Source organism: Mustela putorius, unplaced genomic scaffold (assembly GCF_011764305.1).
Source record: "Mustela putorius furo isolate JIRA1106 unplaced genomic scaffold, ASM1176430v1.1 tig00537350_pilon_pilon_pilon, whole genome shotgun sequence".
NCBI classification, from domain to species: Eukaryota; Metazoa; Chordata; class Mammalia; order Carnivora; family Mustelidae; genus Mustela; species Mustela putorius.
The window spans coordinates 3698516-3723576 of record NW_025422471.1 but is presented as its reverse complement, the minus strand read 5'-3'; the positions used below and the strand labels follow the sequence as shown (position 1 = coordinate 3723576).

At 35.2% G+C, this 25061-nt stretch overlaps 1 long non-coding RNA gene across 1 annotated transcript in view; it reads left to right on the top strand.

Annotated features, from left to right (window-relative positions):
- The window catches only part of LOC106003483, a 202978-nt gene that overhangs the window by 141090 nt on the left and 36827 nt on the right, over nt 1-25061 (top strand). The window contains exon 3 of the long non-coding RNA XR_001176008.2: nt 11441-11499. This is a non-coding gene — a long non-coding RNA (uncharacterized LOC106003483). The remainder of the gene's footprint in view (nt 1-11440; nt 11500-25061) is intronic.

Below are 25061 nucleotides of genomic sequence, written 5' to 3'. Positions count from 1 at the left end.
AAGGAGAATCTTCATGGCTCAAAGAGCTACATTTATCAAGTATACACAGTGTGCCAAATGTTAGATTAAATGCTGTGGTATCTCATTAACCCTGAAGAAACCTATGCTATTCTCACTTTTTTATTACAATTGAGAGAACTGAAGAACAAAAGAGGAAAATTGACTCTCTCAAGTTCATGCTACAAATACAGAACAGACCAGGATTTGAACTTGAGTACTGTAATTCTTCTCTGAATCACTGCATTCTATTGTCCCGCTACCCTTCCAAACCACAGTGCCATTTACTCATACAGCCCTGTAAGTATCCACAGACCCAACATATTCTGAGTCACAGATCAATCCTGAAACTACTCTCAAAAAGACTGGGGCCTCATTACATTCTTAGCCTCTTCTAAAATTTATTCTTAGAGTATTGTTTATCCCATTTCCGATCTACTGTCTATGTTACAATTAAACACTAACATTCTGACTGCATGCAGCACGTCCCTCTGGATATTGTTTCCAATTTGTAGCTAACCTATCACTAACTAGTAGGTAAGGCAGACTAGTACTGCAAGTAGAATGAGACACATTACACAGTCAAAGCTATAGGCCGAGACAGTGGGTGCCTTCTATATATGACATCTTACAGGTTTCACATTAAAATGCACAGGGTTTGAAGCCCAACAGACCAACAGCTGCTTCTGTTTATTCATGTTACCTTGGGCAAGCTTTGTAATTGCCCATTCCCAACCCCAAGAACCTGATTCCTAAAATGACAATAGTACTTATGGAGAGTTCTTTAAATCATTGAGTGTATTTCTTGGCATCTACTGCTAGGAACTTACAGCTGACAGCAGAAACAACTATTAAAAAATGCTATGCATTTCTCAAGTATCCTCCTGTTTTGTATGGATTGTTGGTTGGCACCTAGGAGCTAAGTAAAGGTTGTGGTTTAACAATGTGAACCTCACTAGCTCACAGTGAAATGACAACTGCTTCTATCCAGACAGAGGTGACAGGCTGATTTTTCAGTCTGTCATCACCTAAGATCTGCTTGAGATACTTATCTATTGCATCTCATGAATGTATGAACTAAAAATAGTTGAATCTGCTAGAACAAAAGATGATAAAATATAGTTGTAATAATTACAAATTCATGGCAGTTGTATGGTTCCTAAAAAATACCAAGACAGTTTTGCTGCTGACAGTGGAGAGGGTACTTGGGTACTAGAGAATTAATACAGGAGACAAAAGAGACATTTTACTTGGTATAAAATTGTCTTAAATTTGGATATTTTACATTTGCTTTTTAATTGAATAGAAACTGGCACTTTTTAAGAAAAACAAATATAGAAAGATTCATTAACATTTTTATCTAAAAACAGTTTAGGAATATAATCCAGTGTCCTCTTTTGACTCTTTTTTTACTAAGAACAAATGAATTATCTATTCCTTTTGAAAAGCTTAAATTGCTTTTTAATCACAGGAGCATTTCAAATAAAGTGAATTATTTTTCTTATTATAAAAGCAATATACATTCATTGTTGAAAAAGAGAAAAGAGTAGGGAATAATAAAAAAATCAAACATAATCCCATTATCTGGTGGCAACAGCTATTAATACATATGTTCCTTTTGATGTATTTTCTTTTTATGAGTTCTAAGATTTTAGCATCAACTAATAGAATCATATTGTTTGTATTCTCAATTTCCATATAATATTATAATGCAAAAAAATGCCTAGACCATTATTTTTGATGTGATTTTTCATAGCTGCATAAAATTCCACTATATAAAAGTACCATAATTTACCTAATATGCCAATGCCAGAATTTCACCATCATTGCCATTATAAATAGAATTGTAATTAATCAGAAGTTTTGTTTTTGAGCAACAGAAATCCAACTCAGATCAGTTTAGGCAAAAAATTGACCCAACATATTTGATTTGTTAAGTATTAGTGTATCTCCTATGGTTCAAGGATGACTTCTACCAGTAAACCATGGGAATTGTACAGACCTGTCAGGGTTTCCTGAGTCACTGGAACCAGAGTTTAATTCCTTTCAGGCTTATCTTTCACTCCCAGTGATGTGATTTATAGTATGAAATGTGTATTTGGTCTTCATCCCTGTTTTTGGCACAAAGCTCCTAAGCCATTCCGAATTTCCTAAATCCATGAGGATACTGTTATGCTGAAAATAAAAAATAAACAAATAAATAAATAAATAAAGATGTTTTGTTATGTTAATGAGTGACTTTAGGATCCACCCAAGTGTGGGGGCTGGTTGTCAAGAGAAGAAACTACCAGGTGATTAGAAGGCGGGAACTTTCCGTTCCATCTCCAGCATCTGGAGAGGGTACTGAGAAAAGCATTCACACAGAAGAAAACCAAATGTGAACAGGCAAAAAATACTTTTTACTTAAATCAATACAATTTTTAACCTAAAAGTTCATTTAATGATTATCATGTTTAAATTTAGCATTTGGTGGGAGTTCACAATGCTATTCATCACCCTTTCCCGGAGTGCATAACTGCCTTCGTTTTACCAGGCTTCTATTTCATTACAGGTGAACAATGATCTTTCGAGGAAAGAACCCAAATCCAAAATATCAAATACAGAGTTATAAAACCGAGATTATCAAAAAAAGAAAAAGACATTTCTTTGACAAGAGTACAGGCAATATTGCCAAACTAAATATTCTTTACTGAGAAATGGCAATGTTGGTGTTTCATTTCCTATTTCCTTTCATGCCCTTATGCTTCTGTCCTCTTCTGGAATTTTTTTTTTTTTTTTTTTTAGATATGTGGTCATATATTTCTGTTAAGACATTGCTAGGATGCCTCGGTGGCTCACTCTGCCTTTGGCTCAGGTCATGATCCCAGGATCCTGGGATCAAGTCTCACATGGGGCTCCTTGCTCAGCAGGGAGCCTGCTTCGCCCTCTGCCTGCCGCTCCCCCTGCTTGTGCTCTCTCTCTCTCTCTCTGACAAATAAATAAGTAAAGTCTTAAAAAAAAAAAAGGATATTGCCAGGATAATAAAAAAAGGATATTGCCAGGATAATAAAAAAAAGGATAATTTGAATTATTGTGTACTCTTTTTTTTTCCTCCTACTGGTTTTCTTTTATGCCATGGTTTTTAAATACTCTCACAAATATGGTTCTTTGACTGGATCTTGCTTCTCTTGTTAGCTCTCAGACTATAAAAGAGCTTGCTTTTTGTCTACCCCTTTTGCTGCGAATGCTGCCCATCACAGTTGCTACTTCATCCATTCCCTTTCCTGGTCCATCCCTTAGACTCAGCATTTGACCTTTTCACCAATTAGCATCAGAAATACAGAAAATATATATGTAAATGTATTTCTCAGGATATCCTATGTGCCAAGACAGGGACTATATGCACTTGATTTTTTTTTTTTTAGCACTTGATTTTTTTTTTTTTTTTAGCACTTGATTCTTATAAAAGGACTAGTTTCCCAGTGAAGCTGCTCAAAGACTTGTCCCTCAAATATGTGATCAAGCAGACTATATATGATATTGTTTGTTTCTTGCCTTTGAAGACTATTGTTCACCATTGATGATGCAAATAGGAAATATAAAAGTCAATTATATTTGGGATATAGAATCATAACATCGGCACTTAACTCTTCAATGTGCTTACTGTCCCCAAACAAAAAATGGGGAGCACTCCCAGATTTAGCTATTAGAATCTTAAGTAAAATATAATTCAGGCAGAGTAACAGTTGGAATCACATTCATTACATTTAGAGATTTTATTATTTTATTTTATTGTATTTCTTTTGCAGTTCATTCATATGGTCAGAAAAATTGAAAGGAGGCATCCTATGTGAAAGGACTCACCCCTGAGAATTTTGGTTTTCTTGTACTGTGTTCCCAAACGCAGGTAGCATTTTGCAAAAAAAAGTAAGCTAAGTCAATACCAAAAAGAAGGGAAGTCTGAAAAGAAGGTAAACTTATTCATACAGAGAGACTTCATGGAAGAATTTTCGAGCCTAAGAGGACTCCCATGACCAATAGATTCAATGCTTTGATTTTGCATATGACGAAAAGAAGACCCAGAGTTGTTGAATAATAATTAGAAATGTTACATTTAACTGCTTCAGTATCCAAATTCTAACATAGCTCCCTTTATCCTACCTTGGGTTTAGAATTGCTTCCTGAAAGGCCCTCAGAGCTGACCATGGTTCCACAAGCTGGTTGCATGTTAGAACCACCTATCAGCCAGCCCTACTCCCGGAAATTGTGGAGTAAGACCACTATAGCTCCGTATTTCAAAAGCTCTTGGTGTTTCTTGAGAATTTAGGGAGAGTTAAGTTTCATTAGTCAAAGGACCTGAAGCCTTTTTATACCGAAACTGTCATAATTTAGAATTAGTGGTCTGTCAGCTCAAGGTGGATAGTGTTTCATAATTTCCACAATCTTTAATATACAATATTTTTGGTATGTAGAAACCACTCATTCATCTAGATTTACTGGCTTTTACTTTTTAAAATCTCCCTCTAAAATCAACTATCCGTTTGGTTCATTTATTTACATCAGATTTTTATATACGGGATGAAATTGAAAATGTTTATAAGCTGATAAAATTCTGTGGTGAGGCAGGAAGGAGCAATCCCACACAAACAGCTTTCTGCCTCTGTTCATAAGTAACACAACTTTTTCTTCCTATAGATTACAAAGATATATCAAAACAATTTGCCAATAAAGTGTACCTGAATGATATAATGTTGGCATATGGCCAATTGTATTGAGAAACTAAATTTGGTTGAGGAAATTATTATTTCCCAACCTTGAAACCTTTACAGACCATTGAACACTAAAATAGGGCCATATTTCTTTAAAATAGCTAACAACAGTAGGTAAAGTTAAATAATATATCCTCCATCAGCTCAAGGGAAAATAAGTCTACTTTGTCAATTCACCTCAAGGAAATAGTTTAATTATGTTTCTAGTAACCTGTCTTTTTAAAGCTTATCATACCTGAAAGAAACTAGCTGTAAAGCCCCAAACTAAATATCTTCTTGGAGTCCTAAAGTATGTAAACATGGTTATAGGATCAGTGAGATATCTTTGCTGATCCACATTCTTTCCCCAAAAGCACAAAATAGTGTCCTTATATCCCAAACTTCGGTAAACTTTTCAATCAAGATCTATTTTCAAGCAATAAAACACACACGTCTTGTGTTCAGTTTGATGAAATTGACCATTCCATAGCCCTATCTATCATGCAGCGCAAATAAACATTATAAGCTATTTGCATCATCCCATAATTTTCTTTAATGTACCTTTATTGTTACGTTCCCCACCCTGGTGTACCCAGTAGTGGGAACTTTCTAACCTCTATCAGCAATAATTAATTTTATTTGTTTTCTCATGTGTGACTTCTTTCATTCAGATTTATACCTTAAGGTCTTCTGGTTCAGTAATCAGAAACTCATTCTTTTATATTGCTCAATAGTATATCATTGTATGACTGAACTGTATGCATTTATCCATTCTCCGGTTAATGGACAGTTGTTTTGTTCTACTCTGTCTTTGTTTTTGCAGTTGCTAGTTCTGATGAATTTTGCTGCTATCAATATATTTGTACAAGCCTTTTTACGAGCATGTATTTTCACAGGGATTAATTGTGGAGTGCAGTGTAAATATATGTCCAGAAGAAACTGTCAAAGCCTTCTCCAAAGTGTAGTTAGTGCCCCTTTCACATTCTCCACTGTGATCTGTGAGGATTCCATTTGCCTTACGCCCTCACTAACACTTGGTTTTGCAAATCTTTTTGATTATAGCCTTTGTGCTTGGTGTCACAACAGGGAATGTGACTATGTGTTGTCTTCATTCACGCATTTTTGTGCAGTTATTTCCCTGCAGCTTTGTCTTTGGAACTGGAACACATTCGAATATAATGTCCTTACTAAATAAATTATTACATAAATACAAATCATTACTTCTGGTAGGAGAGATTGAGATATTTTTGTGCACAGCTCTTGTTTTCAAAATTTCTTCAACTAAATGAGTTGGATAGGAATATGTGTGCCTTGTCACATGGATGTGTTTTTCTTCTCTACTAGTCTGCTGCTCTTATTTAGCTACTGCAACGGCTATCATGAACTGGAGTGTTAAAACGAGCCCACATTTTCAGAACGGAAATATATATTTTGAAATATTTCTTTGCTCTTACCACACAGGACACTAACTCACTAATAATAATGACTGAAGCAAATTACTGTCAAAGCCTGTTCAGCTCCCTTCGCAGGTACAATTTTGCTCTTAGCAGAATTCACAAGTGTGCTATAAAAGACTTTTCCCTTTGTGCGCTGATATTTCTTTACTCCACCTTCTGTCTCCAGCTGTAACATTTTCTTAATGACGTCAACTGGGGAATACTTGCTTTGGGAAGCTGTTTTTCTCTGCATGCTCAGTGGATTCTGTATTTAACATTTTGTCCTTTCCCACTAGTTCCAGGATCTACTTATACATTTTCTTTTTACCCAGTTCTCTAAGGTATAGGCCAATTCCAGGACATACCCTTTGTCTAGTCACTCCTTCTACGAATAAATCCTGGGTCACAGATTTTCCATTTTTGCTTGACTGGAGTTAAAAATGTAGAGGGCTTTTTTGGTTTGTCTTTTATTTTGGTATTTCATTCTCTCTTTTTTTCTTTCTTTTTGTCTTTCTTTCTTTGTGTCTGTCTATCCTTCCTTCCCCATTTCCTTTCTTTTTTTCCTTTCCCCCTGAAGCCTGGGTTCTGTTTTTCTGCTTACCCAAGTTATGAATGGTTAGCAGGATGACCTTGATATATCTTCATCAGAGCACTATTCCCATCTAGAGATTTTCCACATATAGTGGAGGGTCCTTCTTGCTAAAAATGATTTTACATATCACACTAACCATTGTACTCACTGTATAGAAGGAGACTGGAATCATTGTGACTACTATGAACCACTTAAACTAACGTTCAGCTGAGACTACCCTCATGCACCTAACACAGGAAAACTCTTGAAGTTTATGATGCTATCAGTTCCTATACAAGTTACCCCTTAGGACTTATTCTTTCTTTGTAAGTATGATGGCATGAACAGATTCAAATCTGCTTTCCATGAAAATTTACTTTCTTTGCTTTTCAACCTTTTATTGAAATGTAGACATGGAAACAAGCACAAATCACAAGTGTATGGCTCAAAAAAGTAAACCCAATTCTGTAACTGCCAACAAAACCATGAAATTGAATATTCTCGAAACACTAATAGTATTGCCTCTATGCCTATAGGTCACAATTCCCCCCAAAGATAATCCCAAACTGACTGGAACACTAACCATCAGATTTGCCTCTTTTTTGAACTTTGAATAAATAAAAGAAATCTGTCCATGTCAGCCACCCTTTAGTCAATACTGTTTTGGAAGTTAAATCATGTTGTTGGTAGAGCAATAACTAGTTAATCCTCAGTTCTGTATAGCAGAGGTCAGCAAACCTTTAATGTAAAGACCAGATACTAACATTTTTATGTTTTGCAAGCTTTGCAGGTGTTGTAATTGTTCAACTGTACGTTTGTAGCACAACAGCAGCCTTAGACCATTTGTAAATGGAAGGGTGTACTGTGATCTGGTAAAACTTTATTTACAAAAACAAGGAAGGGGATGATTGGACCAACTAGTTTTAAAATTTGTTGACTGGCCAATCTCCTTGAAGGCCTGGTGTGTGACCTGCCAGGGCAATCAGGTGGCTGAATGATGAGATCTGTAGCTCAGGAGTAAGGCAGGCAACCCAGACAGGGACCAAAGCGAAAGAAGTCATTCCTTTGAGGTTTTGAGCTTGCCAGCACCTGGGTTGATTTTGAAGGCTGCTCAGAAAGTGACATCCACTAATTGAGGCCACTGCCCACTTTTAAGTACCCAATTAAGTATGGAAATATGGCAGAAAAACACACCTATTTGGGGGCGCCTGGGTGGCTCAGTGGGTTGGGCCTCTGCCTTCGGCTCGGGTCATGGTCTCGGGGTCCTGGAATCGAGTCCCGCATAGGGCTCTCTGCTGGGCGGGGGGCCTGCTTCCTCCTCTCTCTCTCTGCCTTCTTGTGGTCTCTGTCTGTCAAATAAATAAATAAAATCCTTAAAAAAAAAACACACCTATTTGATGACTTAAATCATTTCCATAAACTTCCCACTTTCCTAGGTCACTCTAATACAGACTTTCGGTTTTTCTTCAAAGTCTAACAGTTTTTTTGTTTTAAGTATAGTTTTACTTCAATTCTCAGGGGAAATTCCTGGGCCTTTTTATGGTTACATATTATTTTAAATTCACTTCAAGTTAGAATAATCTAAGTAGACTTCAGTCAGAGCTATTTTTCTAAAGTTTTTTTTTTCCAAAATGATTTGAAAATGTCTGTATTAGAAAGATCAAAACCTTGAATGAATATTTATCCATTTTTGTAGTTACTTTTTAAGTGCATCAAAGTATTGAATGACATGTAAAAAACACTAAGCAGAATTCATCATTATTATCTTTCTGTTTTGTGAATAAATTAGCAAGAGAATTATTCAAATTAAGTTTCATGAATTAATATCAAAGAACTACTCTGTTCCTAACAATAGATTAATAAATTACAGAGTAAGTTACAGAAGCCTTGCTTTTAAATAATTGGTATCATCTGCTGTATTCTTAGACATAGACATAGTTTATTCTGTGAATATATTTCCTTAGAAATCTACCAAATCAAATAAAACAATTTTGCTTATATTATTTTGTATTATATAATAAATTATTTTCAAATATACACATAAATAAATATTAATAAGTTATGGGTTACCATCAGTTGGCAAAATAAAATATGTTAAATGTTGTAAAAGGTAGGCAATACAGTTAATATCACTGAAAGCAGGCCACAAAAATCCACTACTTTAAAAGCTATAATTTATAAGATATTTGAAGAAATATAATTTTTCAATGTAATTGTATTTGTCAGTGAATATCATATGCCTTATTTACCTGTTACTGCAATTTCCTAAAGTACTAGGATAATTTTTATCATCATAAATAGCTTAATAAACTTAAACATATTCATAGAATTCAGTTCTTAAGTAAAACTTCTTAAAAATCATGGAATAAATCTCAGTATCAACTAGACTTTACCAGTTAAGTCAGTTTCCTACTAAAAGACTGAACTGATACTGCTTTACTATTTATGCCATTTTAATTCTTTCTTAGTTGCTTTGGTTCCCAACATTATTCCTAAAGGGATATTAGACCTGGTGTTTTGAAAGTGTTTAGTTCTTCACAAGTGCTTGTAACTGCAATACAGAAAAAAATCTAAAATTGAGGATTACTCTGGTAGATCAGTGTCCAAGAACCTCACCTTGATTGCTGAGGTACAGAAGAATACAGTGTACTAGGAATGGTACACTGGAGGTGTCCCTAGACTTGCTTTTGCTGCTAAAGGAGCCTCAGAGCATTTAGGAAAGGCCATTGACCACCGCAACCCCCATCAAAATTTAGTTTTAAATGAATATTATTTCAGTGTGTTTTGATAAAATATTCCATAGTGACTGAGCCAGATTTCTATCCTAAAATGTAATTTGGAATGCAACTGGCAAAATAAATAAATAAATTTTTAAAATCAATGCAGTGGAGTCCAAATTGTGATGTTAAAATTTGTTATTAAATATAACTTGCGCCCTGGGGTACCTGGATGGCTCAGTCAGTTAAGTATCCAAGGCTCTTGGTTTTGGTTTAGGTCATGATCTCAGGGTCCTAGGATGGAGCCCCATTGAGCTCCCTGCTCATCTCAGAGTCTGCTTAAGATTCTTTCCCTCTTATTCCACCTCTGCCCTGCTCACGTGCCTGCACATATGCACACTCTCTCTCAAATAAATAAATAAATTCTTAAATATATATATGTTTATATTTTGTGCCTGATGATTATCCAGAATGACTTACCCTGCTTTCTTTGGACAATCTGCTAATATAGGTATGGAGATATAGACATCTCCCAGTGGCCACAACAGAGCCAGTATAAAATGAAGAAAGAAATATTAGGTGTTGAGCCTATAAGATTCGAAATATGAAGCCCTAGGCATTCAAATAATGAAGAAACAAGGTAGAAATTATCAAGGTAACTTGGATTTGACAATTGTAATAGGTCCAAAATTACTCACAAATCTTTCTATATTTTTCTTGTTTTAATTATGGTTCTATAAATTGTGATTGCTACAACCCATATAAATTGCTAAAATTAAGAAATTAAATGTTATATTTAGAGCACTTTGGGGTTAAAAAAGATCTTGAACATTTTAAGAGTTTATTATTTTATTTGATGGACTTTTAACTTATTTTAAAAGTTTCCTCAACATTTTAATACAGAATTTGTCATTCTGGTGATGTTCAAAGGGAAAAAAATAATCAGTGTGACAGTCTGAAAGACAACTAATTAAATGTTAATAACTATTAACTGAACGTCTACTAATATCACCTATAGTTTTAGCCCTTTGGCTTCAGCTAGTAGGAAAGTATAGTGGGAATGAAATTAAACTTGCTTGTTTCTTAACTTAAGCTTTTAATTCATTAACCAAATAGTGCTTTGCTATTTTTTCCCCAGATAAATTACTCAAACCATAGTTTTTGAACTGTATTTGGACATAAAGTTAAGCATGAACTGATGTGTGAAAGAAATGCTGACAATATGAGGCAACACACACACACACACACATCCCCAAAAATGAAGGTGTATTTTAAGACATTCATGCTACCTTCTTTCTAAATCCAGTTAATACAATGAACATCCTGTATTTTCACTTCTCAACTATTTCAGGGTGTAGGTTTAGTATATACCCGATCCACTAGATAAACACCTGTAAAAGTGATGAATTTTTATGTTTTATTCAATGAATAAGACATTGAAAGATTTGGAGTGAGCAACATCTTGCCAATCTGAAATGATAATGCTCACTTTGGTGATGAAAATTTGAGGTTACTTGAGCTCAGACAACAGCATTTTTACCACAAAAATTCATGAAAGTGTTCTTGGCTCTAAGAAGAGATAACTTGCATGGGTTGATTCAAGCTTTTCAATATTTTCAGTAATTTGAGTAAATACATGTCTAATAAAAGGTGTGTGTGTAAATATGGAGTTTAATTTCATATTGCACTGCTCAATTGACTTTGAGTGCTCATGTGATCACTTGCTCAGGAATTTCTGGTTAGCTAATTTGAGAGCTTTTGACCTATGAAATTTATTAAAGAAAAATTCGATCATGTGGCCCAAAATGGCAGATTTAATTAATGTTCTTACAGTCATCATTGGCTTAATCACATTTATAATTTAATTTTAAAAAGTCTTATGTCAGCTTTCATCAAGGTGTTTAGAGTTATAACACAGAGATAGTCAATCATGCAGTGTTTGGTGAGTAATCTTTAACAAGCTCACTTTTTCCTTTTCCTTTTCCTTTTCAGATTTCCATTAGACATTAGGGATTTCTTTGAAGAACAGAAAGCAAACATCACTTGTAAAGGTAATAATGAGAAATACATGTATTCTTTATTTTTGCACCCTTATTTTATGTCAGACAAATGTATCCTTGATGAATAAGTAAACACATAAATACATAAATGAACTTGCATATATGCATATGCATATATACTTGCATATATAGATTTATACATATATGTATATATGTATAAATACATAAATGAACCTAAATATCTATTTATAAAAATATATAAATATATTTTATATAAATAAATATATATTTAATTAATCAAAACCCCCAAAATATAAAGAAATTATAGTGCCATTCATCTAGTGTTAGAAACTCTGTATCTAACTATACAGATACTCTGTATCTGTGTCTAAGGACCTATGGTTAATATACATTATATTTAATTCTCAATAGCAACTCCTCAAGTTTCATGAGAAATTTCTCATTACGTCTAAGAAAACTACTCAGGCAATTAACAGAAACTTATTTGAACCCACAGAGTGAACACTGAGAAGAGGACTGATTAAACCCAAGTCCTTTGACCCCATATCCCATTTGTCCCCATATGTTAGGTTGATATCAGGTGATAAACGTTAAAGGCAACTGATTAAGTTTTACATGTTTTTTTTCCCCCCATTGGAACAAGATTTCCAAGGTCCAGTATGCATTCACAGAAATTATAAATTGATTTTGCTTAATGACATAGGGACTATACCCCAGCACTCTTTTCCTTAGCAGCATGGAAATTATGCATATTTACTGTGACCCTCAAAATTGTTAGTGTCAAGACACTTCATTTAACTGTAAGTCACAAAATGAAAAGTCTTCTTCTTCGTCTTTTTTTTTTTTTAATATCCGTTTACATTACATAAAACTAATACCCTCCCCTCAATTGGCCTTGATATGGAAACAAATATATATTAACAAATGCCTTTTGCCATTTCTACCTTCTAATATTTCTACTCATTTGATTTCTACTCTTCTGATTTGAACTTTGCAAACAGGGTTTGAGCTTTTTGTAATGTAGGACTGGGAGAAAAATGAAAAGAGAAATATGAGAAAGTGCTAGTGTATTCTATAGAGAAAAGCTGAGTGAGCAGAGGAAGAGCTAGAAAATGTTGGCATAGACAAGTGCAGTTAGAATGAGGTAGAATGGAGTGAGATTAAAGTGTTGAGGTGTTTGTGAGAACACAGTCTGGCACATAGATTTATTAGACATTGGGCAGGAAAATCTTAAATATTTGGAAGGAGAAACAGAATTTTTGAGTTGAGAAGAAAGGATTTTTATAGGTGAAGCCATGGAGTGTATGTTTGGCTCTCTGGGTCACAGAGCTCTTGCATAGCTCTTTGTTTGATATGCCAAGGAAGCGTTCATTTTCCTGGTGGCAATGCTTACTCTCTCTTTGCATATCTGAACTTGTCAACCATTACTGAGAGAGCTGTTTAACAAGTCTGCTTTGTAGCATCTCTGTCAGGGAGCAGAGGATGCCTACATTTCAAACCTCGAAACAGAATGAGGTTATCATGACTGCCAATTGTCTAACATATAAAGGATGGAAACAAGTTACTACTTCATAGACAGAGGAAAAAGCGGTGATTGAGTTTGTTTGATCCCTAAAAATCAGTGCTGTGGGTGGGGAGTCATCGAATTTTTTGAATCACTACTTCAGTTCCTCACTGTAGAAGGAAATTGACCTCATCAGCAGAGAACTGAAATACCTTTGTAGTTCAGATCTGATGATCTGTTACTCAGATAATATCTGCTAAAATTAAGAAATTAAATATTCCCCTATTTAGAACACTTTGCAGTCAAAAAAGTTTTTCAGCACTTCGAGAATCTATATTTTATCGGATGGACTGTTAATTTCTTTATTTCCTATAACTTTTCAACAAATAATGTTCTCAGAAAAGGATGTCCAATATTAGAAGATAATATGACATTTTCAAAGTCAACTAATTAAGCAATAAATTAATGATATGTATTAATTTTTTTTTGAATTAAGTGGCTTTATTAAATATTTCTTTTCTCTAGGAGATCCAAACATTTTATTTACTGATTTAAGGAAATACTTAATAGTTAATGTGTATCATAACAAGGAGAAGTGTTTTCCACTTTTAAAAATTGCCCTAAAATAACCCTTTAGTCCTTACCAGCATATTTTGTTAGCTCATTTAAAGTCAAAGTCATTAACTTAGGGGACCTTGATTCAGAATTGTAGCCTTAGACAGTACACCTGACATAGAACAGCTGGAGGACAGTGCCGCTGTTTTAGGAATAATTCAAGCAGTCAGGGATGCAAAATACCAGAGATGTAACACTTGCTTTGTCTTATCCAGTGTGACCTACGCATTCCATCACATAAATGATCAACAAAATATAACATTTACTTCTTTTCAAAGGAGACAAACAGAAATAGATGTTGAACCCCTCAATAAAATGGGGGAATCATATTAGCCTCATTCTCAAGAATGCTAAGAGTAAACTATAATACAATCATTCATAAGACATTTGGAGAAGCACACACCTTATGGAAATGGTTGATAACAATAATTCTGTTTTTGGTGAAAGGAATATAAAATGCAGAAAACAGAACCATGCTTTTAGTGCATTAAAGTAACATGAACATTGTGGTTCATTGGATGTCCTATATTCAGCAAATTAATTGGAACAAACTACTTCAGGAAAAAAATAGTATGCTGAAAATAATTTTATTTCCTTTTAGTTCTGCTTCAAAGACACACACTGATAAAAAGGTATTCCAAAAGCAAGGTGGTTAATTATAGGGGTTGTTCTGCTCTGAGATCACATTTAAATGCAATTACTCTAAAAGCAAGATGGATAGTTACTTCAGTTGCCCAGTTCTAAAGCTACATCAACAGGAAGGTTTTATGAGTATTAAATGGATTGTGACTTCACTGTTTTCTCTAATTATTTTGTTTATTTGGGTAAGGAAAGTAATAGTCATAAAATTGAATGTCTAATCACATTGGCTTAACTGACAAACTGCTCCTAAACCATTTTGTAGACTAAAACAATTTTATAAATGTACTTGGTCCATATATATATATATATATATATATATATATATATATATATAATTGTATTTGGGACTTTAGTACCATTCTAAAGCAAAAGAAGGTTGTCATTTGGAAAAAAAAAAAAAAAAGGTGGGGGAGCCGGGGGAAGTATTATTACAGCAAGTCCATTGTCAAAGAGTTTATTATGGCCTGTGACAGACCACATTGAACTCATGAAGTAGTACATCATACTTGAGTGGGAAATCTCTCTCACCTGCCTGGAAGTGTCATAAGATATTCACCAAAAAAATTCAGAATTTCAGAATGCTTTCTTCATGACATGCAACAAGTCAGCATATGGAGAAAATATGTCACGTTATAAAAAAGTCAGTAATCTGCCTCTCATGTCATAAAATCTAAGAAAAATGTCAAATGAGCGAACACTTCCACATCATTAAGAAAGTGTCTTCCCACAACTTGGACTCCACAATTTCTAATTATTTTACTATATTTTACTATTCATTGTAACCTTTACATTTCTTTCTGTTTTTTCTTTCTTTTTTAACATCTATTGTATCTGTTTGGTGGAAATGTGATGTTAAATGGTTTGCTGCTGCCCTTGGTGACACTATGGTCAGTGACATCAAGTCAATAGCTTGATATCTGTCATGGTGGAGTCTTTACATCACAAAAATTAACAAATGGTACAAATCAGGGCCTCAATTATTGCATTGGTGGTTGTTCGGGGTGACAATAATGTGACAATAATGCACACTAATGCACACTTTTTTTTTTTAAAGATTTTATTTTATTTATTTGACAAAGAGAGATCATAAGTAGGCAGAGAGGCAGGCAAAGAGAGAGGAGGAAGCAGGCTCCCCACTGAGCAGAGAGCTTGATGCGGGGCTCAATCCCAGGACTCTGGGATCATGACCTAAACTGAAGGCAGAGGCTTTAACCCACTGAGCCACCCAGGTGCCCCTACACTAAACTTTTAAATGTGTCATGTCTCTATTCATTGTGAGTAGCACAAAATTTTAAGAAAATGTTCTTCCAGTGTTCAAAAACTATCATTTAATTCAGCAAAGAAGTTGTTCATATTATTGACAAGAGTGAAGTTCTGACATATGTTTTTTGTTACAATTTGTCTTACTCATAACGTAAAAATATCAACAAACATTTGTGTTGGAATTAGAGCTGTTCATCAGTTGCAATCATAATTTGGCTGCAGATATGACAGTTTGGCAAAAAGCAATGATGGTATTCAGTGAGAATAAACTGGTTATGAGCGATTTGTTGTTTGGCATAGTTCACTATTAAAACACTATTATTTAAAAACTGTATTCTACATATTTTTATATCAGTACAATTTATAAAACAATTTGTGTATATATATATATATAATTTTTAAAAGATGATTGTTAAACTTTATCAGCATGTTGATTCAAATGCAACTATATTAATATTACATAAGATGGGAAAAGACAAAATTCTCAGTTAAAAGACAAGGATGCTCAGTGTTTATTAAAAAGATGCAGAACCTACTATATGTTTCTTTTAAGAGATTCATCTTACACATGGGGATACAAAAATATTGAAAGGAGAAATATGTAAATTTACAAGCATCCCTTAATCAAAGTAATATCAGACAGAATAGACTTGAATGCAAGAATTGTTATTTGAGAAAAAGGAGAACTTCATAATGTGAAGATAATCCACCATCCTGAATTTAAAGGCAAAATCAATGTGCAACAAATAATATTCTCAAAATATTTTTAGAAATGGGCAAAATTAATTTTAATTTTAATTTTTTAAAAGACATTTATTTATTTGACAGACAGATATCACTAGTAGGTGAAGGGGCAGGCAGAGAGGGGAAGCAGGCTCCCCGCTGAGCAGAGAGCCTGATGCGGGGCTCGATCCCAGGACCCAGAGATCATGACCTGAGCCGAAGGAAGAGGCTTTAACCCACTGAATCACCCAGGGACCCCGGCAAAATTAATTTTTTAAAAAATTTTAAATTAAAAAAATTAAAAAAAAAACAACCAAAAAAGCTCTAGCAAATTCTCAAAAATAAGAGACTATTTTAAGACAGTGTTCTCAAAAATTTTACAAAAAGAAGAAGAAAAATCAGTAAGGATATGAGATTTGCACAGTACAAAGGCAGAACTGACACAACAGCTAGAGAACAGTGAATTTATCAGTAACACAAAAAACCTTATTTGGGTACACAGGTGACTTTTACCATAATTTACTATAGCCTTAAGCCATAAAGCAAGCCTTTTCAAGACTCTATCAAAGGTGGATCCCTTCCATGCCTCTAGGCCTACCTCAATTCTGCCAAGAAAGAATTCAGAGCCAAACTCTCAAGAATTTAATAGCAGTTAAAGAGAAAAGACTCTCAAGACAGGGAATTAGTCAGGCCTGGAGGCATCATGTACACCAGGATTAAGGGTATGTTCTCCCTTTATCTGTATTTAGCTTGAAGGTTTACAGTTGGGGCCGTCTTTGAGGGTTCTCTGATCACCTGGCAGTGTCTTCCTATAGGTTGGCGGGGGAGATTAGGACCATATAGGGTCTTTAGCAGGAATGTCTTGGCACCTATCTCTCTCAAGGGGGTCGTAATCATAGTGTAAATGTATTATAATGAAACCTTATGTTACTTTAGGACAGTGAACATAAGGAAGAGCACAGGCTCCTGTGCCCCAGGGCTCCCCCGAGTCCACTGCTGGTTGAAGTTTCCCCTTTGCAGTATTGGGGAGATGGGGGTAGTTGGCGATTTCTGGATTTTTCTTTTTTTTTTAATAGTTGGAGAATCCTGTTCATACCTAGCTAACTGCCTACTCTGTCAAAAGTGTATTTATAGAACATGTTGTTTGATACCAATGGAATTAGTGTATATCTTTATAAAAAAGACTTTTAGGAAATTATCAAATGCTGAGAATTACAAGAAAAATACGATTACATATAATTCGAATTTAAAAGAACATGGAGGCACCTGGGTGGGTCAGTGGGTTAAGCCTCTGCCTTCGGCTCAGGTCATGATCCCAGGGTCCTGGGATCGAGTCCCATATTGGGCTCTCTGCTCAGCAGAAAGCCTGTTTCCCCCTCTCTCTCTGCCTGCCTCTCTGCCTACTTGTGATCTCTCTGTGTGTCAAATAAATAAATAAAATCTTTAAAAAAAAGAACATGGAAATAAATTTTGAGTTGTGAACTGCTCTGCCAAATGCTGTGTTGGAAAGAAACAAATCAGTTAACAAACAGACTTTTATGAAAGAATACCATAGACTGGGTGGCTTATAAACAAGAGAATTTTATTTCTCACAGTTCTAGAGGCCGGAAGTCTAAGCTGGTGGCACTGGCAGATTCAGTGTCTAGTGAGAGCATCCTTCTTATTAGATGGCCATTTCCTTACTGTAACCTTACAAGTGGAAGGGATTAGCTAGCTCTCTCAGGTCTCTTTTGTGAGGATATTAATTTCATGGTCAGAGTCCTAATGATTGAGGTCTCTTGGCCTCATTACCTCCTGAAGGCCCCACCTCCAGATACTGAAAAGGTGTTTTCTCCTTTGGTGCCTGAGGTTCTTGGTCACCCGGCTTCAAAAAATGAAGAGTGGTGGGCAATGAAGTGCCAAAGTTTATTGAGCAATACTAAAGTGATGGTACAAAGCTCCCAAAGAGAGGGGAGACCCAGGAGGGTTACCACCAGAGTTTCTAAATCGGGGAGCGGGGGCGGTTTCATGGGCTTATTGGCAGGACTGTTTTAATCTGATTAACTCTCCTTGCACCCCCACAGCCAATCAAGTTTGTCATCTATCACATGGGAGAGGGTGGAGGGCTCCTCCCAGGGTGGTATAAAATCCTTTTAAGTGTGGTTTCCTTTAGGCTAGAGGGGGCCCTTGTCCCTGTCTGCCGCTCTTCCAACTCTCTTTCACCAATACTGTCACTTCGGGTTAGGATTTCAGCACATGAATTCTGGACAGATCCAGACATTCAGATCATAGCACACCCCTGCCTCCAAAGACTTGATACCTGCCCCCGTGACCAACATCCCTCACAACTGATGAGCCTACGTTTGTACATCTTTGTCACCCGAGTCCAAATGATAACTAAAGATGAAAAAATGACCAAATATATCCTTTCTGTGGGGCAGTAAGGAGATTTAAAAAAAGAGGTCTATAGGGGCGCCTGGGTGGCTCAGTGGCTCAGGGTCCTGGGATCGAGCCCCGCATTGGGCTCTCTGCTCTGTAGGGAGCCTGCTTCCTCCTCTCTGGTTGCCTGCCTCTCTGCCTACTTGTGATCTCCGTCTGTCAAATAAATAATTAAAATCTTTAAAAAAAAATAAAAAGAGGTCTATAGATTTACCTACACTACAAACACCCATGCATTTATATTACATATGTGTAAGTATATGCATATGTATTATGGACTTTTTTGTATATGGACAAAATTATAACACATACAGTGTTGTCATATTTTTAACAAGTCAGGTGAAAATAATGGATATAGTTTTATCTAATATTGTCAAAAATTATAAAGCAAAAACATGTGAAATAACTTAAAGAAAAGAATGTAGTATTTGATGTGAGTATGAGCATAAAGAAATATGTAGGTGCAGATGCATCAACTATTGATAATCTTTTAAATTCGGCTCATAGTGACATCAGTGAAACTTCCCTAGAAGCCAAGGCATCATTTAAATATTAAAACAACCCCTGTTCTTATTTGCTTACAATAATAAAAGAATTTTTACTTGGCATCAACATAATTATATAGAAAAATAAAAACACAGGTACTGAAAACATGTGCCAAAACTCAGGTACAATAGTCCTCTAAAACATTTATCCAATTCTTATACATTTTATCATATATTAAAAATGCAAAAATATTGAAAAATAATCTCACAAATGTCTCAGATCCCTATCATCTCAAATCCCTATAGTATAATTCTCTATTCTCCTTACCCCTTTGTGAGAAAAAGAAACATTTTAAATACACTTTTATGTAGACCCTAGCTTCCTCCTTATTGTTAACCTTAGGTAAAATTCTAGAAAAAAGTCTGTCCAGTTTACAGAGAAGTCTCATAAAGTTATTCATGAAACTCTTTTTTTTTGTTTTAAAAAAATGCCCCAAATTGTCTTTAATGATATATCTGTCCAAACTCAATACATTTTAGCACCTTGTGTTAATAAGAGAATCTTATTCTGTTATCTAGGACTCCACTAAATCTATTTTCCGTGATCTTTTTGCTTCCAAGAAACCTTTAGAACTCGGGAGATAGAAGGTGGACTAGAAGGAGGATAGAAGGGACTAGAAGGTGGTTAGTGTTTTACATGTCTCTGGTCAGCTGTCTTTGAGGTATTAGAACCACCAGGGGCAGAAAAATGGGGAAGGGAACTCGAGCCAGTATCCTTACTGGACGGACAAGTTGCTGATCCTCTGGCTGCTTTCTGGCTAACACTGATTGGCTTTCAAAAAGCTACAGGAAGGATTCTGAATGTGTGTTCTCTCTTCTGGGTGCATTTGCGAGTACTTTGGAAGGCTATATGTGAGACTCTGCTCTGCACTGTTTCTTGTTGTAGAAGATCCTGCTTGAACTCATCTTCTCCATGTCTAGCTCAGTCCTGTCCAAATCAAAGGCAGAGGCTTTAACCCACTGAGCCACCCAGGTGCCCCTGTCCTATCCAAAGTGAAATCCCTCTCTAAAGTCTGGCCTTCTCTTCTCTAGCCATTCCATTCTATGGATGGAGGAGGCAACGTCACGATGGTGGTGGGGCTGGTTCTACACCATTCACAGAGGGCCTCGAAGAAGGGACTGAATCTAAAGACTAGACTTTCTAAAGTTGCATTTTGGCTCCCAAGCACATTTTCATTCAACATTGGGCCTTAGTCATAATTCTGATACCACTGGGGAAGAAAAATCCCCAGGACGTAAACTGTGATTGGTATTAATGCTTCCAAGTTTTTCTAACTGCGTATAGTAATTGTTCTCATTTTACCTGGTTCTAAGATCATACATTGCCTAATGTTCTCCTACTGCCCTAGTCTACATCATACATAGAATGCATGAAAAGAGTATTTATTAATAAAGACACTTCTAATCATGCAACACACTCAGCTCTTTGATTTCTGCATTATTAAATACTATTTAAAAGAATAATTTTGCTTTTAGCTTTTTCTGGGTTATTTTTTGTGTGTGACTGATACTTACTCATCTCCCCATCTCTCTAAATGTCTCTTAACATCTTAGTATCTCTCTTAACAGGGTTAGTGTTTACTCATTAATCAAAATTTATATAGTTCATTCAATGTACCGTGTACTGACTTAGAAAATAATCAGCAGTGAGCAAGACAGACACTGCTTCTATTTTTACAGTATTTTTTCCCCTATAGTTCTAGATACTGTTAAATTAATTTGGTGTTAGCCTCACCTCAGAGATTACTGGTATTGGATAGCAAAATGATAATGAGAGATTTTTAGCAAAGCATTAAAATGAGAGATTTACAGCCAATATCATCCTTAATGTCCAAGGATAAATGCAAATATAACTTCACTAATTGTATCTCTCACGACTTTACTATTAAAAATGGTCTCATGCTATTTAATTTTGAGCGAAGGGAAAATCTGAGCTCTCATTAATAATTAGCATTTTCTATTCTCTGATTTATATGAACCAGATCAAATGTTTATCTCCCTTGCCCTTTGTAAACATAAATTAATGGAAGATTATTCCTGAAGAGCATGGACTTGCAGAAATGCTAAATCATTATCGTAATGCTATACTGTAAATAAATTTCAGAAACAAGGCCAAACAAAACTATATAATATCCTTAATAAGAAAAGGAGGCAGTGACAAAAGAACAAGTGCAAAAGGAGAGTTTTCTAAATAATGCTGGTACTATGTACAGTTGTGGAACACTCAGAAGTGTCTTAGTCTGAATTTAATGCAATCAAGAACACCTTGAACAGAGTCAGACAAACTAGAATCTTTATCCTCTTAGAACTTTGCAGAACTGAGCATCATTTAAGGTATTGATGACCCGGAACCCTTATTTTAAAAATAGGAATTATATTTATTTGAATTAAAAATAGGTGTTATTATGCCTGTCTCACGTAATTCAAACAGAGGTTCCAATGCACAAATTTGTGTAGAGGTCCATGTTCTATAAGAAATACTGCAGTGCAAAGTATTATTGTCAAGTACAGATATTTTCTATTATTTATTAAATGAATAACATGAGCTGAACATTTATGTGTTTGAATTCTTTAGTGTATCAGTTGGATATAACTGATGTAGTAAAAAATCACTTAATTTTAAGTAAGAACTTACATGTAAATGTTCTGTAAAATATAAAGGAAGAATAATAATGTTTTAATCACTGCAGAACAACCATGTGGAAGTTAGGAGGGACTTAGCTCCTGGCACATCTTGAAAATTTCTAGGAGCCAATAATTTTTTTTTTTCCTGCTAACATTCCTAATCACTGCATCTACTTAAAGACGATAGTGCATTTATTAACTCACCAATAGCTCTATGGTTATCATCCTATCAAGTCTATGTCCTTAATTTTTGGTTATGTTTATAACAACATTAATAGGCATAGCAAGTAAACTAAGCAAGTCAACAAACAAAATCTCTTTAAATGAGAATGGAGTAAATTCTTACCATTAAACGACCAACATCATTTGAGCTTTTCAGAAAGGGAAGGCAGCCCACCATAATAAGGCAGGAAATGTACAGAATACCAGTTTTCCTTGGTTGAAGGGTGAGTATTACTTTGAAAAATTTTTGTTGATGTTTTAACCATATGGCAGATTTTAGACTACTTTGAAAAACTGTGCACATAGTGTACCCTATATTCATAAATGTCCATTAAAATTATCATTATTTTGTTGGCATATACTACAAATGGGTATAAATGATTTGCAAGTCTTTTAACCACTCAGCAATAATTTCTGCATGCTGGCACTCTTCCACACAAATTTCTATGACACAGACATAATGTCTAAAAAAAATAATTTAATCAAAATTTAACCTTACAAAAATTTGTACATAATATGCCAGTCACTCATTGTCTAGACAGTGCTAATCTACCAATGACTATGGAAAGACAAAGCTTTTCTCCTGTAACATAAATTATGTTAGATTCTATAGAAAAGTACAAATAAATAAGCAAAATTAAATTTTAAAGTACTAAATGCTGAGGAACAAACTAATGTGGGAAGGAAGATAGGCATAATCAAGCACAGGAGAAAAACATGATACCTAGAAAATGCTTTATGTAAGAGGTGACATTTGTGTGACAAATTGAAAGAAGGCCAAGCCATGCTAATATCTAGGGAAGGAAAATTATACTCAAGGAAAATGGCAAGTACCAAGCTCTGAAGTGGGAATTTGCATAGCATGTTTACAAACCAGGAAGCAGACCACTATGGCTTGATAGAATGAGAAGAGGGAATAGTAGAAGATGAGGTCAAAAGATAACAAAGCTTAGAAGACATGTTGTTTCTTGATCATTTTAAGTTTATTACTTTTGCTCTTAGAAATATGGGAAGCCACTGAATGTTTTTGAGCCAAAGAATCTCAGAATCTGCCAGTGTTTAGCAGACTCACTTTGGCTGGTATACTGTGCATGGGTTATAGGGATGGCATATAAAGGCAATTTAGAACTCTCTTAGAATAACTCAGGAGAGAAGCTTTACAAGCTTGGACTAGAGGGATTGCAGGAAGAGAAAAACCAAGAGGATGTCCTGACTTTAAAGCTGAAGTGAAGGAAATACTTCCAGCAACAATTGTGATAAACCATCTCAAATACTGTTGAGGAGTCAAAAATGAAGATGGAGTATTGACTATTACATGTATCATTGTATAAATCAACTATGACCTTGCCAAGGACAAAAGTTCACAGAGTCAATAGTTCCAGAAGTCAAATGAGTAGTTTAAAAATCATACAATTAACCACTGCTTTCTTTATGCATTATGTTCCATCAGAATTTTTTAGAATCAGGTTTTTCATTAAAATTATCTCAAAGTAATTTTTAAAACCATATTTTAAAGCTGATTTTCTATCAAAATACGCCAGAAATCTGATTTAATCATCTAAATTAGCTCATACACTTCAGCTTTTTGAAAATGAATTTTTATCCTTGATTTTTCACCCAAATGTTTAGAACCTTCTTTTTTCCCTTAAAATCATCTCAAATATAATATTTTTTAACATAAGATTTATAAACAATTTTTATTCAAGAACAGCTCAGGACACTAACTCAAGCCATAAAATATTTGGTTGATGTCTTGTTTTTGATTTCTACCTTAGACCTCAGGCACAATTTGCATTTTCATGGATTGATATGCATGGAGTCATTTAATATGCTTTGTGGTTTTGCCACAGGGGTACTTAAGTTCACTGGCATACTGACATAATCTAGAATGGAAAATTTGGACTTGATAGCAATTAAAGGTAAATTAGTGCATCTACTGACAGTATCATCTTTTTTTTTTTAAAGATTTTATTTATTTATTTGACAGAGAGGGATCACAAGTAGGCAGAGAGGCAGGCAGAGGGAGAGGAGGAAGCAGGCTCTCCCCTGAGCAGAGAGCCTGATGCGTGGTCGATCCCAGGACCCTGGGATCATGACCTGAGCCGAAGGCAGAGGCTTAACCCACTGAGCCATCCAGGAGCCCCAACAGTATCATCTTAACTGTCTTCTTGAAGAAAGAAATAGAGAAATCGTTAAGGAGTATGGTCACCCATGTGATGGAAAGAGTTTAGCTAATAAATCTAGCCAGGATTGGCTCAGTGTAAAAATTTTGGAGTTAAGGGGGCCAGAGCATATCCTTTAGACTGGGAAAATAAATAATTTCTCACTTATCTTATTACTAAAGAAGATGCCCAGAAGCTTGTGGGACTCATTAATTTTGATAGAATCAATTCCCTGTTTAAGATAAAGGCTGGTTCCTATCACCGATTCATCAAAACTTAATTTTTAATGGTGCACTAAGCAAAAACTATCATCAAAAGACTACTAGGGTTTATGGCCTTTGCTGCATCCCAGTCTCTCAGATTATTTTAGAGAGAATTTAGGGTCGAGTTATTAGCAAAACTAGAATGCTGTTGCTTGGAGGAGACTTGAGTTTGGTGTAGAAGTGCTGCCTTACAGATTACTAAAGACAATTGCTACTTACTGTGTTTGGTTGAGTAAGTTTGATTATAAAAAGACATCAAATATTCTTTTTTTTTTTTTAAGATTTTATTTATTTGCTTGTCAGAAAGAGAGAGCAGGATCAGCGGGGAGAGGAATAGGGAGAAATGGGCTCCCCACTAAGCAAGGAGCCCAATGAAGGGCTCGTTCTCAGAACCCTGAGATCATGACCTGAGCTGAAGGTAGACAATTAACCAACTGAGCTACCCAGAGCTTCCAAGACATCAAATATTCTTAAAACCAGAAATACCTCTCATGTCTTGAGTAACAGAAATTTTTGAGAAGAAAAAGAAACTCAGCAGAGGTTATTGACAAGATACGGCATGGGCACTAGTATTTCTCAGAGGGAAACCGGGGGTAAGCTCTGTACAGTA